A 19,313-nucleotide genomic window follows, 5' to 3' on the forward strand; every position below is an offset into this window, starting at 1 on the left:
TTCTGTATATGTCATTATGAACCAAAATAAATCACAGATACAAGAGGAGGTCAGATTGCTCCACTTTAGGAAATATTGTTTCTCCTATAATTGGAAACTTTGCATACATGTCAGTTACAGGGAGATCTGCTAAACATCTGTCAAAAAAAAGAGTACCATATCCTTCCTTGTAATTTTAAGCTGCCTTTGCTTCTTCTCTGTTACAGTTTTATTCATTTTTATTCACTTTACTTCCATTCTGGCTCCACACACTAAACAGTTACCATATATAATTTTTCCAGGGGCTTAGACACAGTAAAATTGCATTCCTATCTTATTACCTAAATATGCATTTCAGGAACATATTTCTTTTAGTTTTCTACCTCTGTTAAATATGATCTAAATTTTCTGATGCTCCTCAAAATTCTCTATCAGTTCATTATGCTCTGAATTCTCTGAAATGTACCTCAGAGCCCAGAACACAGGGAAGCATGAGCAAATGTGAGAAAGAGCTAAGGGATGAATATAAAACAGCCAGCTCATTCCTGGGAAATTCCTGGAGGGAAGTCAGATTTCTTGCCTAAGAAAAATAAGCTCACTTCTCCCCCTGGTGCCCGGAACCTGGGATGCTATCAGCTCGATTTCCTTGAATGAGGGAAGGCAGGAGCATGGACTCTTCTTCCTCTGACCTCTCATTCCAGGGTTTTCTGAACTGCAACTAACGTATTTGGAGTAGTACAATACATTGGTTTGAAATGGACTGATGTCATGTCAGTTTACAAAGAATTAAATGTAGAAAATTCCTTTCATACTTCAGTCTGATATGGTTATTATGCCTTTCAGTTCAGTTCAGTTCAGTTCAGTCGCTCAGTCGTGTCCGACTCTTTGTGACACCACGAATCGCAGCACGCCAGGACTCCCTGTCCATCACCAACTCCCGGAGTTCACCCAGACTCATGTGCATCGAGTCGGTGATGCCATCCAGCCATCTCATCCTCTGTCGTCCCCTTCTCCTCCTGCCCCCAATTCCTCCCAGCATCAGGGTCTTTTCCAATGAATCAACTCTTGGCATGAGGTGGCCAAAGTACTGGAGCTTCAGCCTCAGCATCAGTCCTTCTAATGAACACCCAGGACTGACCTCCTTTAGGGTGGACTGGTTGGATCTCCTTGTAGTCCAAGGGACTCTCAAGGGTCTTCTCCAACACCACAGTTCAAAAGCATCAATTCTTCGGTGCTCAGCTTTCTTCACAGTCCAACTCTCACATCCATACATGACCACTGGAAAAACCAAAGCCTTGACTAGACGGACCTTTGTTTGCAAAGTAATATCTCTGCTTTTTAATATGCTATCTAGGTTGGTCACAACTTTCCTTCCAAGGAGTAAGCGTCTTTTAATTTCATGGCAGCAATCACCATCTGCAGTGAGCCCCCAAAAAATAAAGTCTGACACGGTTTCCACTGTTTCCCCATCTATTTTCCATGAAGTGATGGGACCAGATGCCATGATCTTTAGCCTTATTTATTTGCAATTAATGGAGGAGTAAAATAAAATATTAATATACAGAAATATGTATATATTTTATTAGTATTACACACACACACACACACACACCCATATACACAGATATCTATTTGATAGCCCAGCTTTACAAAGGACCCTGAATGCCTTACAAAGGATTCCCTTTATGAGTCAATTTAAAAAATCAAAGATCAAACATATATGCCTCCTAGAGACAGGCATTTTTGTCTGTTTTGTTCTTTAATAAATCTGAATCTCCCAGAACAGAGCCTGTCACTTAATAGATACTCAATAAGTTTGGCCACCTGATGCAAAGAGCTGATTCACTGGAAAACACCCTGATGCTAGGAAAGATTGAGGGCAGGAGAAGAGGGCAACAGAGAATGAGATGGTTGGATGCTATTACTGACTCAATGGACGTGAGTTTGAGCAAACTCTGGGAGGCAGTGGAGGACAGGGAAGCCTGGCGTGCTGCAGTTCATGGGGCTGCAAGGAGTCAGACAAGACTGAGTGACTGAACAACATTGACAAAGTATTTGTTAAAAGAGAAACTTCACTGGGTGAGTCACACAAAAAGTCTGCTTCTCATTCAGCATCAATCCTCTTCTACTTCACAACTTTTTTTCACTTGTTCTCCATCCCCAGATTATTCCTATAGAAGCCAAATGCAGTGGGACATTAGAAACAACCAACTCCAAGACATTACACAAAGTGAATTTGATTTCTGCTTTGTGGTCTGAAAGACCTGCAGTTAAACACTGATTTCTTCCTTTCGTTTTTATGATCTGAACTTTCGTTTTCTGTTTATCTCTCTACTTTTGAATGACAGCTCACTACTCTGCCTTCAAATAAGAGAATGAACATAAACAAAAATTAACCTTATTTCATATCACATTCAAAAGACTGCTTTCCCAGTGAATTTGTGACTTTTAGCACTCATTTTCATTTTGAAATTTGTATTCATAGCTGGTCAAAACTATGGTAATTTACTTTTGCTCATTTCACAAGGCAACACTTACTAGATTGACAGCCCCTTGTGGAACAAGTTAACAAAAAATAAGTAGAAAATTCTTTGTTCACGTTTTTATGAACTTTTTTGACAGCCAAACATTTGGTCAGTTGACTAAATAATACATTTAATATTATGATCAAAATTTCTCATTCAGCATGCAAAGAAAACTAGATTATTATTTTTATTCTGTCTTCTAAGCTGAAAAAACTTTTTGTCATTTTGGATGTTTTCAGTAAAACCATTAGGAAAAAAAGCAATTTCTAACATTTGTTCCAGGACATCTTTCTTCTATCTCTGAGCTAAAATATTAGAGTTGAGAAGATGGTAAAAAAAAGAACCCATTATTTTTGTGGACTCAGATAGTTTCAAGGTACCTTGCTAATATTTTCTTGATTTATTATTATGATTCTTTAATCCATTTTGAGTTTTAGTTTTGTATTTTTGAGATTCTAAACTTCCTTGTCTGTCTACAACCTTGGGGAAATATTCAGGTGGGTCTCCACTACTGGTCTTACGTTTAGATCTTTAAAATGCTATACTTCATACTTTTACCTAGAGTCTGAAGCAAAAGCCCAAAACAGGGCTCAAATAATAATAGCCAAGACATGGAAGCAACCTAGATGTCCATTTCAGATGAATTAGGTCTAACCTTGAATGAATGAATGATGAATAATATATGCTGTTTTTCAATATCTGCTTTTGTTTTCATATAGAAACATTTTACATTTCTCAGGGATGAATAAAAGCAATACTCCAGGAAATTTCATAGCATTCCCTGGGAACTTTCTCCATTGATGATTTTGCTTCTCACAACCAGCAAACCTAGTCCTCTCTAAACCTAAAATAAATGTTGAAAAACACTTTTCCTGATTCATTTTGGTTCTAAAATAAAACCCACCTATACTTGTACCCTAGAGGGCTCAAAACGGGGCTCAAATAATCACAATTTCTTTCAAGGATTAGGTCTAACCTTGAATGCCCTCTTCTCTATTTAGTCCTCTTTTGTTTTCATATAGAAACCTCTCAGGGATGAATAAAAGCAATACTCCAGGAAATTTCATAGCATTTGCCAACCAGTTCATTCAAACAACTAGTCTACATTCCTTGGTTCTCAGGTTCACCTTTTGTTGGCTTCAGTCTTAACATCAGTTAGGTTCATTTTCTTCTCCAATACACAGGTGCTTGCTTCTTTCAAAGGGCACCTCTGCTTTTCCATTTGGAAGTCAGTGAACTGATTTATACCTGAGGCAATTATTATGCATTTCTTGGACCACCCACAGACACCTCCCCCAACAGTGACACTTCCCAGCACAATAGGGGTTTTATTGTTAACTGTCTGGAGGGGCAATAAAGGGAGGTATAACTAACAGCAAAGTACTTGAGTCCTGCGACATTATTTATGCCAAAATAGCAAACAACATTTTTGAAAGATATTCTTCAAAAGTTAAGTGGGTAAAGTTAAACAGTCTCATTTCAAAGGAGAAAAAAAAAGGATTTGCCACAAAGAGTTGGACACGACTGAGCGACTTCATTTTCACTTTTCACTTTCATGTATTGGAGAAGGAAATGGCAACCCACTCCAGTGTTCTTGCCTGGAGAATCCCAGGGACGGCGGAGCCTGGTGGGCTGCCGTCTCTGGGGTTGCACGGAGTCGGACACGACAGAAGCGACTTAGCAGCAGCAGCAGCAGCAGGGCCGTTTGTGGGCTTCCCAGGTGGTGCAGTAGTAAGTATCACCCGCTAATGCAGGAGACGCAAGAGACATGGGTTCAATCTCTGGGTCAGGAAGATCTCCTGGAGAAGGAAATGGCAATCCTCCAACATACTTTCCTGGAAAATTCCATGGACAGAAGAACCTGGCAGGCTACAGTCCAAGGGGTTGCAGAGAATCAGACATGAATGAGTACGTGTGTGCGCGCCACACACACACACACACACACACACACACGGCCCTTTGTGCTCTTCCTACTTAAGCTCCTCCCATTAGAACCTTGATCAATGAATGAATATTCGTGAACATAACATTCATATTAGGAACCTTGCTTCTTATAAGTGGAAAGGCAAGTGTACAGAGAATCTGTGCTCTTCTTCCAAGTCCGAGTGTTCTTAAAATTCCCAGAACAAAATCTGTCATGATGATAATCATCCTTCTCAGCTAGCACTTTAGGGAGAATTTATTCCATTCCCAGAACCACCATTCGTTTAGTTTATACCATCAATACTGAGCTGAGTTCCTCCCCATCCACAAATCATTCATTCCTTCCACACACGGTGCACCTGCTCTGTTCCTGGCATTTCCCAGTGTACTAATTTGCATTCTCTTTGGCAGAAGGAGGGAGATATGATAAATAAAATAACAGTACAGTAAATGCTGTGGGTTAAATAAAGTAGGCTATTATTAAAGAATGACAGATCAAGGGAGGAATAAGGATGGGCCAACATTAGAGAGTACAGAAAAGGTCTTTAAAGAGGTGACATTTGAACTGAAGTGTGGGTGATGAGAAAGATCAAGAGGAGAGTTGCTTAGGTCGAGGGAGTGGATGTGCAGAGGACCTGAGGCTTCAGGGCATATAGTGTCTCCTCTCCACTGTGTTCCTGGAACTACCCTAGAGTCTCCTACTGAGAATGCCCTTCCTTCTAATGCTACCTCACATGCTGATTTTTTAGACTCAGGAGTAACCAGATGCCTGGCTCATCTAAAATTATCACTGCCTTACTGGCTTTTACAGACTTCATCTTAATACTACATACTTGACCTTCAAGGGCTTAAAAAAGAAACTAATTCAAAGCAAGCCAGCATCTGATTCAGCAGCACCATGGTAGTGTAATATGCTACCGTTTCTTAACTGAGAATCCATAGGATATACAACTCACAGAAATTCATGCCAGGGGAAAAAAAAGACTTCTGAAAGACTGTTTTCTTCATTTACCAGTGGGTTCCAGGTAACCTGTCCAGTTAAACCCTATTACTTTGGTGGCTGGAACTTGAGAGCTGAAACTGAGCACTTCCGTTATGACAACATGCCCATCCATGTTCTGGGGCGTGCTTACTGCCCACCCCCGTTTATTTCTCTCTGTGGCTTCTTACCTATATATTGCTTACTTTTCATTGCCCTCTGTGAAAGTGCTTTTGTTTAAGCTGCCGCAAACCTTTTGGAAACAGAAAGTGCATAAATCATTAATCACAAGTGCTTTCTAGACAATCCCATGGAATTTCCTGATCTTACCCTCTCTGCTACATGACATAACCAGCTGCTCTTCCTTCCCTGTCTCTTTTCCAATCTTTTTTGGGAGAGAACTATAAATATGAATGAAACTGGCTAAGAGTAATTCCACTTTCTTGATTTCATGGTATATTACAGTGCCTTCACTCTCTTTTTTAAATTAATTTTTACTGGAGTATATTGTTGCTTTACAATGTCATGCTAGTTTCTACTGTACAGCAAAGTGAATCAGCCATATGTGTACATATATCCCCTCTTTTTTGGATATCCTTCTCATTTAGGTCACCACAAAGCCCTGAGTCGGGTTCCTTGAGCTACACAGTAGGTTCTCATTCATTATCTATTTTATATTCAGCCATAAAAAGAAATGAAGTTGGGTCATTTGTAAAGACATGGATAGACCCAGAGTCTGTCATACAGAGTAAAGTAAGTCAGAAAGAGAAAAACGAATATCATTTTCTTTTTAACCCCTTTTTTCCCCATTCTGATCATTTTACGAATGAATGTATTGATATATATGTGTATGTACTTTAGTTTCCTTCTTTTCCCACATGTCCATTCAACACAGATACTCTACAGGATTCTATTCCAGGTTGCTGCTGCTCCCTAAACATTTTTCTTTGGTAATCACTTACTACCACCACCTGTAATAAAAGATTTTCAAGGTTTATCTCTAGCTGAAACCTCTCTCCTGAGTCTATATTCCAGATTCCCCGGAGCCATTTGAACTGAGGAGTCAGAATGAGGCCTTGCCGTTCTTTTACCCTCCAAACCCTTAACTCATCTCCATAACATCTCTGCCAACTGTTTATCCACTGAGCATTTGGCAGTAAACTCATCATTTTTCAAGGCAGCCCATCTACCAAGCCGGCTTTGACTGTTAAACAGTTATTCTCAATAGGATAGCAAAATCTATCTCAGTGACACGTGCCCACTGGTTCTAATGCTATTTTTAAGACAGTGGTAAAGACAGTTCGTGATGGAAGACTGGCGTGCTGCAATCCATGGGGTCACAAAGGCTCAGACATGACTGAGCAACTGAACTGAACTGAAGGACAGTGGTTCAGTGGTAAAGAATCTGCCTGCAGTGCAGGAGATGTGGATTCGATCCCTGTGTCAGGAAGATCCCCTGGAGAAGGAAATGGCAACCCACTCCAGTATTCTTGCTTGGAGAATCCCACGGACAGAGGAGCCTGGCAGGCTATGGTCCATGGGGTTGCAAAGAGTCAGACACGACTGAACAACTAAACAACAACTAACAGCTAGGTTACTTAAATGCCAAATTTACATTTGATACAGGGCAATGTCTGTATTATCTCCTTACTCTGCCATGTGGTTTTGTTATTCCCGTTATGTCACTGGGGCAATTTAAAATGAGTCTAATCATTTTGCATGGCTCTTTTCCAAATGGAGAAACACACATATTCTCTAGGGAAACCACTCTACTCTATGTTAAAAAAGTACAAATGCCTCCAATAACCACTTCTCCCATGAATGACTGGTTTCTGTTCATTTTACTATTTGTATCACAAAAGTGTAACCAGGGTGTCCAGAAGGAAAGAAATTTAAAACAGCATTCTAGTTGTGGTTTGAAAAATGCAGAACAGTACAGAAGTGTCCTCAACTTCCTTCTAGACACTCTGTGCCTCTACTGACATAGCTAAGAGCAGACTTGTTGCTTACTACTGAATCAACCGGGCTTTTAATCAACAACCCTGATAGATCTGGCAAAGCCTTCCCCAAGCTGAATTCAGCCTCTTCATTAGCTTGGTTTCTCCAGGTCTTAATGGCATCTGCATTACCTAGATATACAGGCTCAAATCTATGTTGGGTTTAACGGTCTTTTCACATCTTCTAAATTTCAATGGTGACCAAGTCTTGAAAACTCTGAGTGGAATAGGTTTTCACGATATCATCTTCCCAACTACCTTCAGTTAGCCTTTGGATATTTTCCCAATTCAGGCCTCATCTTCTCTCACCTGAAGAGTTGAAATCGTGTTCCTGCTGCCTTCTCCTCCCCTCTGCCCAGACCTGACATGTACAGTCTTCATCCTGTAATGTCCTATTTATTCGATACCCATGGCACTCTGCCCCGATCAAGGACGATGCTAGCTTTTCACTTGGATATTAACACCCACCAGTATCTGTCTCCTTCTCAACTTTATCCTGTGATTTCCTGCCCGTGCTTTGTACTTCTGGAAAACTGTGCCACAAAGTATTTTTCGACTTTCCCTAGTTCTGCGCCTTTCTTTCTTTACATTGTCTCTGAGCCTGGAAGGCCATTCTTTGTCAAATTTCCATCTTTCAGTACTTTGAAAAAATGTTACCACCTCCAAGAAATGTTTACCAGATTCTGGTCTGACCACCTAAAATGAATCGAAAGTTCCTCACAGCATTTTATTTCTCTCCTAGAACAGAATAGTAATAGCAATTTACATACCCATTTTCTTTCTTCAACTAGTCTTTAGGTTCCTTCAGCCTCGGCTATGATTCACTTAATGATACTAAATCCCAATTCTCAGTGGTAAAGAATCTGCCTGCCAATGCAGAAAACGCAGGAGACTTAGGTTTGATCCCTGGGCCGGGAAGATGCCCTGGAGGAGGACAAGGCAACAGACTCCAGTATTCTTGCCTGAAAAGTGCCATGAGCAGAGGAACTTGGCAGGAGGGTACCGTCCACGGGGTCACAAAGAGTTGATCACGACTTAGCGACTGAGCACACATATTCCCAATTACAGAGTAAGGCTCCAGTGAGTTGCATTAATTGTGAATAAGGAGGCAGGAAACGAAAATGGTGAGAGGGATGAGTAGCTGAATCTGAAAGCTAGTTGGGAACAGAATGCAAACACTTGGAAAACCAGACCCACGTGGGCCATTAACAGGTGCACCAAAAGACCACTCTTTTTCCATCATTTCTGCCTGTTCATAATTTAATTTTTTAGATTGTAGGGTCCAATATCAAGCACAGTTCCAGTTCTTCCTTCTTTTTCCGTGAGATCTAACCAGACTTGACCAGACTTGGACTTTCCTGGGACTAGTGGTCAGGGGCCAGAACACTCAGTGCAACATAGATTTTGGGTGTAATCAGCAGCTTCACTGTAATTACTTTCAGTGTTTCTGCTAAGCCATAAATCCACATTCCCTTAAAAATAATCTCCTCCAAACACACTTGTCACTCCCTCAAAGTCTTAATAAATAGTTTGGACGTTAAGTCATTGTGCTGTCCACTGCTCAGTAAAACAATGTGCATTTATTCATTGCTGGTATTTTAAAGCAAAATGTAAAGATCTCTTTGTCACACAAAAAAAGTTAATTTTATGCAAGATGGACTTAGGAGTAGTGACATTTAAAAAGAAAATTTGGAGCAGATTTTCTATCAATGCAGTTGAATTTGAGTATCACCTACAAGAATTTTTAACTATTCAACATAACCTATGTCAAGTCAAGAAAAGTGCTCTACATTTTTTTCCATCCTGGAATTTACACTTATTTGATGAAATTCTACCTCATGAAACACTACTTGTATTACTCAGATGTTCAGTCAATGAAAAAACTGAATTAAGGGGAAAAAAATTACCTTCTTAAGATTAGATCACATGAATTTACAAAACTGGAGGTGGTTACATAATACAGCAGAGTTACATAATAATGTACTGAATGACATTATACCTTAAGAAGTACTAAGTTTGTAGCTAATAGTCTTGTTTTCTGAGCCCAGTCTTTCTGTTTTTTACTTGAGTTTCATTCTTACCTCAGTGTACCTCCCCTTGGATTTTCAAGTATGTATTTTCCCCTCCCAGCATTTGGCTATGACTACACAAGCATCAGGTCAGTTATTTCCTGCTCTCAACTCATAAACAAAAAGGAAAGCCATACCCACATACTCAGACACTGACACTCAAAATCATCTTTTTAAAATATTAAACTTTGATAACAATTCCAATGTACAAGAATTTCTCTATCCTTGCTTTTCAGCATAAAAAAATATACAGAAATATATAGCATAGCTATGCCTTGCTGCTGCTGCTGCTGCTAAGTCGCTTCAGTCGTGTCCAACTCTGTGTGACCCCATAGACGGCAGCCCACCAGGCTCCCCTGTCCCTGGGATTCTCCAGGCAAGAACACTGGAGTGGGTTGCCATTTAGTGCTTTCAAAAAAGATACTCATTTTCCTTTGGTTTTATCTAGTGAGTCCTGCCCACACGAAACTCATAGGTCATCAGCAAAATGCTGTATAGTAGTTCTGAGTGAAATAAATTGAGAGATAGGTTCAAACCCCAAATTACTACAAATGGTTACTTATTAACAGCCCAATTAAAGCTTTGAAGATAAGTAAGTTAAATCTGCTGGCTGAAATGAGCTTATTTTCAAGTTAATTCATTCATAATGCCAATTCTTTCATTACTATATACAGCTAAATTAACTGTACATTCACAGCATTTTGCTAGGACGGACTTGAAGCCTTCACCCTGGTTTTACAAATAATATCAAATCATCCTAGATCAGGAAAAATCTAGTTGCTAGACTTAGAAATCATGTAGGTGATTTCAACAAGTAGGTGCTGAAGATGGTTTTCTTTAAAAACAAATTTATTTTTTTTCATATCTGAAAAGAGTATTCTGGATTTCTGGTCAATTGTGTTGTTTTAGTTGCTAAGTCATGTCCAACTCTTTTGTGACCCCCATGGGCTACAGCCCACCAGGTTCCTCTGTCCATGGGATTTCCAAGGCGAGAATACTGGAGTGGGTTGCCATTCCCTTCTCCAGGGGATCTTCCCAAGCCAGGGATTGAACCCAAGTATCTGGCATTGGCAGGCAGATTTTTCATCACTGAACCACCAGGAAGCCCCTCTGGTCAATTTACTATATTACAAAAAGATTGTTATCAGTGAAAGAACTGCGATCATACTGGGGGAAAAAATGACAATATATTTATCGTATGGGAAATGTGGGTCCTCAGGAAGGGTGGGGTTATCACTTTCTCTATCTCCCTTTGCTTACCCCCTCCCCCAACATACCCAAAATAACATCCCAATTATATATACCCAGGGTAGCCTTTAAGTGGGGGGAGAGGGGTAGGCACAGTACACTTGTATGCAGACAAATGCGGTCACTTTAAAGAGGGAGATTTGGGAGTTGGGGCGGGTCCACAAAGACGGCTGAGCCTCAGGTCTTCTATGGTTTGGACTTGGTGGCTGGTAAATCATCCACCGAGCTCCAGCGAACCACTTCCTATTTTCCCTTCCCCTTATCTGAGCCTCTGCTTAGAGCTTTCTTTAGGAGCAGAGATTTCTACACTTGGAAGTCAATGAGCCTAAAATTCCTAAATCCTCAGGAGATCCTTTCTCATTACTTCCACATCATCTCCAGTTATGACTTGTAAACTAAGAACACCCAGGGCTCAACTGATGCAAACAAAATAATACTAAGTTGAAGAAGCTTCTATGTGAACTTGCAGAAAGAGGCCATGTTTAATCTTTTTTTTTTTTTTTTTGCATCCAAAATCATATCGCAGGGCCTGGCATATAATATATGCTTGAGAATGTTTATAAATGAATGAATGTTCACTTAACAGGTTGGTTAAACAAGCTGCTCAGGAAAGAATAACACGGCAACATGGCAGACACTAGGGGAACAGCTTTCATATTAATTAAGGACCCATTAGTCAAGACAACTACTGACAAGAAACAAAAATGCCTTTAAGCACTTACCATCCACTGGATGCTTCTTGGGTTTATCTTAATTATTGTAATTATTCTTGGGTTTATTTTTCATTGTTTAACTCTAGTACAGTATCAGAGAAGGCAATGGCACCCCACTCCAGTACTCTTGCCTGGAAAATCCCATGGATAGAGGAGCCTGGTAGGCTGCAGTCCATGAGGTCGCTAAGAGTCGGACACGACTGAGAGACTTCACTTTCACTTTTCACTTTCATACATTGGAGAAAGAAATGGCAACCCACTCCAGTATACTTGCCTGGATAATCCCAGGGATAGGGGAGCCTGGTGGGCTGCCGTCTATGGGGTCGCACAGAGTTGGACACGACTGAAACGACTTAGCAGCAGTACAGTATATAACAGTTGCATGTGCGTCCTAAGTCACTTCAGTCACGTACTCTTTGTGACCTTATGGTTGTGACCTTATGGACTGCAGCCCACCAAGCCCCTCTGTCCATGGGATTCTTCAGGCAAGAATACTGCAGTGGTCTGCCATGCCCTCTTCCAGGGATCTTCTCAACCAAGGGGTCAAACCCATGTCTTTTAAGTCTCCTGAACTGGCAGGCAGGCTCTTTACCGCTAGTGCTGCCTGGGAAGTCCCATAACAGTTCCATAGTGATTGTCAATACATGACAAATTATGGATATTATTTTATTTAATCACTCAACATTTTTAAGATACATACAATCAGTCTTCAATTTACAGATAATGATACTAAGACTCAATAATGTTAAGGCTAAATCTCTGGCTGTTTGCATCCAAAGTTTGAACTCTTTGTACCAAATTGCATTCCCTGCTTCTAAAGTCTCTTTCAAGGGGAATTTTCCGTATGCTTTTTCACACCCTTTAAATTAAATCACACAGTTGCCACTCTTGTTACAGCAGACTTTCAAATCTTTGTTGATTTTGATTAACTGAAGCCTGAAAAAGGAAAAGAGTTGAGGGAAAAAGGGCGGAGATTTGAGGTAGTTTTCTTAGAACCAAAATGGATTCGTAAAATCTCTAGATTAGACAGCCTGTCATAATATGCCAAAAAACATAAAAACTAAGCCCCTACCATTTATTGAAATACAGACTGTTGTCAACTTTCACAAAAGAATTTTCCTTGAATTTAACTCATGATGCCACTGGGAAGCCCCAAGATAATTAAAGAAATGAAATAAACACTTACCTGCTCATTCATTTATGTCATAATTTCCCCTGGGTTGTGTCTGTTTAATGTAATGCCATGGCTCTTGAATTATAACCTTTGTATTTCAACAGCCAATCAGAAGTTCCTTGAAAAGCCTGTGACCTAATCCAAGGAAGTAAATATTTGCTTTGTGAACCACATTCATTGTCTATAATAAAATTATATTTATTGACACAGTTTTTTTTTTTTTAATCTCAAACACAAAGTTTAAGGAATTCAGAGAGATTTTAGATGTTTACTACTCATGCTAGAATTTCAAGTATAAAGCACTTACAGAGTTTAGCAAAAAAAGCCTGCGCATCTAGTAAACAGTAGAGCAAGAATGAAAATCCAGTTCTATTTGAAACTTTGAAGCTTTTCTGTTCCACCAGACCTCACTGTTCCTCCTATAGGGGCCTCTTGTTCATTATAAATTCCAGGTTCACACATTCTGTATTACTGAGGCTTTACAATATTTGATAAACTGCAACCAGTAACAATTATAAAAAATTTTACACTTTCTAGGTAGTTTAACAGCTAAGGGGCTTTATAGATTTTCCAAGCTAAATATTTAAGCTTTTGAAACCAATTGTCTATAGACACAGAATTAAAAAATTAAAAACCAGGAACTTATCAGAGCACTCAATCACATGAAACACTACAGCACAGACTCATTAAGGTACCAGATTAATCTCAACTTTTAAATATTTAAGTTTCACCTCCAGTTAAAAAATGAGGTAAGTTAGGATTCCAATACGACATGGCCTTATAATGAAACTTACTTGATTTCATTCTGGTGAGAAACTTCAATTAATGCTCTGGAGGACCTCCATCGACTTGCCTATTTCCTTTCAATCTCACTTATCTAGGGAAATCTCAAAAGTTTACACTGGCAACTGGCAGAAACAGTCAATGGAAATCTGAGAACTTGTCATGTCGTGTGTTGGGTTGCCACAAAGTTCAGGTTCTTCTGTAAGATACATCTTCTTGTTAGTACGGTGTGAGTGCACATGCATAGTACACAAGAACGATAGACCTCAGTGAGTAAGAGGAAATATGTGCTTTGGAAGGCCCAAGCATGGTGGCAAGTGGCGGTAAGTTATGGATACCACAGCAGCCCGAATCACACGGCTGATCCTTCTCCAGCCTTTGGTGATGTTTACTTCACTCCACGTGAGAGGGAGTCAGTTCAACTACAATCATCCCAGTAGTCTGCCACTTGTCTTCTCTGTCACTAAGCACTTGCTTTCTTTCTTTGCTTGTGCCTTGTCTCTTAACATTAACATTAGCATTTCAAATACATAAAATCATTCAGAATACAGTGGACAAGGTGGCAGAAGACTTGAACAAGTGATCCTCAAGACAAAAAAAAAAAGCTGCTGTAAGCATGTCGAATAAAATTATAAGCATTCTTAGTCACCAAAGAAATAAAAGTTTGAAAATATCGTTTTCACACATCAAATTAGTAATGATTTTTTAAAAGATGATATTACTTTGGAGAGATCTAGATACCCTAAGTATCAAGCCTAAAGGGAAAAAATGCCATAAAAACCTATGCCTAAGAATGCACATCACTTAAAACAGTAAAATATTGAAAATAACATAAACATTGAAAGATTAACTAATAAACTGAAATGCATAAGGTGAACTATTTTGCAGTCACTAAATTATATTAAAAATACTGATTTCAGTTTCTTGGAAAATGCCAACAAAGTAATGTCTGTTGTTTGTAAAAGCAAGTATGAAACTCTATAATGTGATTCTAATTCTTTAAAAAAAAAAATGCCTGTTGACTCATAGGAAATGAATTGGTCATAAACTGCCTCATATATTCAGTAGCAGTTTTTTAGGCTTTGGAAGACATGCTAGGCACATACCCAGCACTTTATATACACTGTACTATATTTATGCTTGCAAACATCTCAGGAAGTGAGTGTTTATCCTTATTGTCATATCTGAAGAAACTGAGGCTCAAAGCAGGTAAGTGATTTGACCATGGTGACAAAGCTATTAAACAGAGGAGCCAGGACAAAAACTAAAGTCAACTTGCCCCAAAGCTTGTGTTCATCATGCCCATGCCTGCCCACAGGTAATTTAAACTTTAATCAAAGTTTGAAACAGATCAACAATAGCAGTATTATGGCAAAAACACGAATATTCACAAAGTGACAATTCTAAAAATGGCTTCCTCCAAAGATGCAGGACTATGAACATGATCCTTAGACTCTCAAACTAGTATATTTGGTAATGTACATGAGCACTCTTCTAAACAAATGTAAAAATCAAGGAAATCTTTTGTGATCTTTGCCAACTCTGCAAAATTCATTCATTGAATAAGCCCTTATTTAATATTTGCCTGTTGCCAGATATTATGCTAGGTATTGGCACAGCAGCAGGAATAACAAGAGAAAGGAATTTTGGGGGGATATTAGGGAAGTCTCTGGGAGGAAAGTGGAGATGGGAAGAGATGGTGAGGGTAAATATAATATAACATTAAAAGACCTGGCTACCTAAATCTAAGGACTGTTTCATTTCTTTAACACTTCCATAAACATTTATAGTATTTCTGAGGATCCAGGTCACTCCCTGGAAATAACATATAATTTTAAACCTCTATAATGAATTCACGTTTATACTCTACCTGTAATAATCAAGTGAAATAAAATACTTTTTACTATCATGTTACCTGATGGTTCAGTGGATAAAGAATCCACCTGCAATGCACGAGACACAGGAGATGTGGTTTTGATCCCTAGGTCAGGAAGATCCCCCTGGAGGAGGAAATGGCAACCCACTCCAGTATTCTTGCCTGAAAAATCCACAGATAGAGGAGCCTGGTGGGCTACAATCCGAAGGGCTGCAGAGAGGTGGACACAACTAAGCACAGCACATAAGCAACTTTATTCTCATCCACGGTGTGTACAGTGGCCCTTGTATTTGCCCTTCTGGGTGGTGCAATACATTTTCATTGTTAAGTAAGCAGAGTTGGGCTATCCGAAAAAGAATTCTCAGCAGAAATGCAGTTGAATAGGTTCCCATCTCTCTTGGCTCCATATTTCCTTATCCATGCCCCCCTTTGACTTTTCCAGAAAAGCCCATGTCTTTTAGCAAATGGGTTTCTAATATGAAGGCCACTATCTCTACAACTGCAAATTAACAGGTAAATGCTTTCTTACTTTTAATCCTCAAGTCAACCAGAATTTTTATCAATTTACTTTTGGATTTGGCTGTGATAATAAGGTCAAATGGGTGAGGATATAAACATTTCTCCTTTTCTTCAAAGGCCCTGGCCCTAGTGGTAAGAAATGTTAAGGAATTTTTGAAAATTATTACTATTATTTTAAAAAGCCTAAGACGTTTAGGACAACTCTTCATGAGCCCACGGACTGTAGCCCACCAGGCTCCTCTGTCCTTGGAATTCTCCATGCAAGAATACTGGAGTGGATAGCCATTCCCTTCTCCAGGGGATCGTCCGGATCCAGGGATTGAACCTGGGTCTCCTACATTGCAGGCAGATTCTTTACCATCTGAGCCAACAAGAAAGCCCAGATCTCTGTAGAAAGATTCCTAAAGGCAGAGAGAGATCTATTTGAGCAGGAAAAGCTGGATGTCTTATTAATGAACAGGAATAGCAAATTAACTCTTTCTGTTAATTCTCTTTCGTAGGGATTAAAAACCAAGGAATAGTTGAGAAGCCAGAGCAAAAGGGTAGAATTTGGCACAACAAACACCTTCTGTTGCTTGTTTTGTAAATTAGGTGGGTCTCTTGAAATGGCAACCCACTCCAGTGTTCTTGCCTGGAGAATCCCAGGGACAGGGGAGCCTGGTGGGCTGCCGTCTATGGGGTCGCACAGAGTCGGACACGACTAAAGCGATTTAGCAGCTTAATCTTTCAGACTACAAATTCAGGAAGAAGGATAAAGTGCCCATGGCTCTGAGATCAGGTGGCATTGTCATGGAGATTCATCTCATTTAATAAATGATACCATCCAATCCTTTGTAAATAAACACTTTTCTCATCTCCAAAAACTGTAAATAAACTACCCTACCATGACTTCTTTAAATATAGTTTTTTAGATTATTAAAATAGTGAATGTCTACTCTCCCATGAGTGTGCTAATTATTGTTTTAGTTAATGCTAACAGAAAAAACAGCTTAATAATAGAAACTTAGTTGGAGGAGGTCAAACGGCTCATTCATTTGAATTAATGAATACAAATCAGCTTTTCATTAGGTATTAGTGCAAAATGTATGTTTCACAGATAACTGCTATTGTTGTCATAAGAAACAATACAATTTACCCAAAGTGTTTCACAGTTTTCGAAAGTATTTAATACACATAATGTCTAGCAGCTATGAAACCAAGACAGAAAGATTATTTCTCATTACAAGAGTGAAAACTGTTTCTCATTTCTCCAATTAAATGATTTTCAGAGAGTTCACCACCCGGAAAACCAGTGTATGTGAATGCCGGAAATGCAGACGACAGTCTCAGAAACGCTTATTGTAAACGGGAATCAAATACAAGATTGCTCTCATTATTATTTGTGACAACCATCCCATGATGTAAAGAGTCTGGCTGTATAACAATTTTTTAAAAGAAAAAGAAACAACTGTGGGAAGACTGCAAAGTTCTCTAGACAAACCTTCGAGTGCCTCTTTTTAAAGAAGGAAACGTTTATGTAAAGGTCAGAGTGGCTAGGAAAACTACTATGCCAGGAGCCAGGGTCAGTCTTGCCAGAGCGACCGAGATTGTCCCAGGTGAGTGAGTGTCCTTTCAGGGGGTTCCGGACGGAGGTGGGGGGCGCAGGGCGTGTCTCCCGCACACTGGGCATCTTTTTTGGCCAAGGCGACCCCTGCTCTGTCTCCAGGAGCCCAGGGACTCCCGAGGCTGGCGCGGGCTGCGGGGGAAGCCCTGCCAGCAGCCTCCCGCTCGCCAGGAGCATCTCCCCATCCGTGGTTTCCGAGACCAGCTCTGTCTCTCCGCCATCCTCAAGTCCTCCGACATTTTTCAGAGACAGGGAGGCAGGGAGTAGAGGAAACGGCCGAGTGTCTGCACCCAGCCTCCGCCGCAGCACAAGAAGAGGCAGAGGAGGAGGAAGGCTGGCGAGTCAGCCGCTATTAAACTGGAATTCTAGCGATAATGGAAAGAATCAGCATCACCTATAGCAAGAGTCCCGGATACACCCACCCGGGCAGCGGCTAGGGGTTTGGTGGGCGTTCCACCTCCTCGCCCCTGGATGGCTGTAAAATCTACCCCAAGCAGTGCACACTGGAACTCCCTTTCCTCTGACCAAAAGGAGGGCAAAGAACAAAAGAGAGGCCCCCATCCCCTACACACACACACACACCTCAGCTATTTTACCGACGCTCAAGGTATGCATTTTTGCACTGACCCCACCCCCCCTCCCCTTACACCTTCCCCACCTGCATTTTCCCAAAGGTAAAGAGAGAAGAAAATACCACCCCGAGGTGCTCGTTCGATTGGACACTGTTAATTTCACATTCGGTTTGCTAACAAGCAGCCGACCAAATCTACTGGACCTTGCGCCCCCGCGGGGTCTCCTGCCGCCGCCGCCGCCCCCCGGCCCTCGCTCGGATCCCCAAGGCGCCGGGATCTCCGCTGGGGGAACCCGGCTCGAGGTTCCCGGGGCGGGCAGGACACTCGCCCAACGGGTCCGCAGCAGCGGGAGGGCGACGAGTGCACCGCGCCGAGGCTGCAACGCGGGATTCAACTTCCCAGACCCGCGGCGCGGCCCCCGCTTCCTCCCGCGGGGCCCCGGAGCGGCCCAGAGACCCCCCGCGCCGGCCGACTCCCCCGCCGGCGCACCGACAGTTGCACTCTCCGCCCCCTCTTTCCTTCCCCTCCGCACCCAACCCCTATTACCTTTAAAAAAAAAAAGGACCCATCGGTGCAAAGCAGACATTTTGATGCCATTGACTTAGCACCGCTCAGGATCGGAAGCAACATCTTACCCAGTCGCCTGGAGGTGTGGGCAGCGCAGCGATGGGTCCGGGGGCGCGGGGCTGAGCGGCTCGGTCCTCTAGCGGAGCCGGTTTGCTGCCATCCGCCCAACTTCAGCACCCGGCGGGCGAGGAGAGAGGGAGCCAGGCGGGGATGAAGGGGCGGGGGAGCGGGGGAGGAGGGAGAGGTGGGCGGGGAGGGAGCCGGCGCCGCTAGGTAGCGCGCATGCGCCCCGCGGGCGGGCGCAGCCCCTCGCCCGGCTCGGCCGGAGGTGCAGCCGCGGCCCCCAGCCGCGTGAGTCACCGCCCCGCCCCTCCCGGGCCTCCGGCCCCCGCGCGCCCGCCTTGCCTCGGCGCCCGCTGCGCTCGGGGACTCGGTGTGGAGCTCCGGGTCGCCGCCCCTGGGGTCCGCGGCTTCGCGGGCACCTTGGGAGACCTGGGAGCCTCCCTGGATGAGACAGGCTCTCGCGCCTAGACGCCTTCCAACTTCAGGTTCCCCCGCAGCCCGCGTTCATTTTGCGGTTTAGATGATGTGAAAACAGAAGCCTGTCTTTTAAGAAACAAAACAGGTGCAAGAAGGGCGGGGGGAGGGTGGGAGTGTCCCATTGGAAGCCGTCCCTGGGGGTTCAAAGAAGTATGAGGCTAAATTAAGCAAGTGTTGCTTCCCAGGAGACTCTACTTTTATCAAGTGTTCTTATTTTACTGAAGTCCTCAGCCCCGAATCTAACCC

The 19,313-nt window shown here is 41.9% G+C and overlaps 1 protein-coding gene across 4 annotated transcripts in view; it reads right to left on the reverse strand.

Moving 5' to 3' along the window:
• Positions 1–18,751, reverse strand: part of RGS17 (regulator of G protein signaling 17) — a 103,723-nt gene extending 84,972 nt beyond the window's left edge. For all 4 annotated transcript variants that reach the window (XM_070376892.1, XM_070376891.1, XM_070376894.1 and 1 more), the window contains exon 1: positions 18,596–18,751. The gene's annotated coding sequence lies outside the window, so the exon portion shown is untranslated. The remainder of the gene's footprint in view (positions 1–18,595) is intronic.
• Positions 18,752–19,313: the final 562 nt, after the last annotated feature.

Source organism: Bos mutus, chromosome 9 (genome assembly GCF_027580195.1).
Source record: "Bos mutus isolate GX-2022 chromosome 9, NWIPB_WYAK_1.1, whole genome shotgun sequence".
Taxonomy (NCBI): Eukaryota; Metazoa; Chordata; class Mammalia; order Artiodactyla; family Bovidae; genus Bos; species Bos mutus.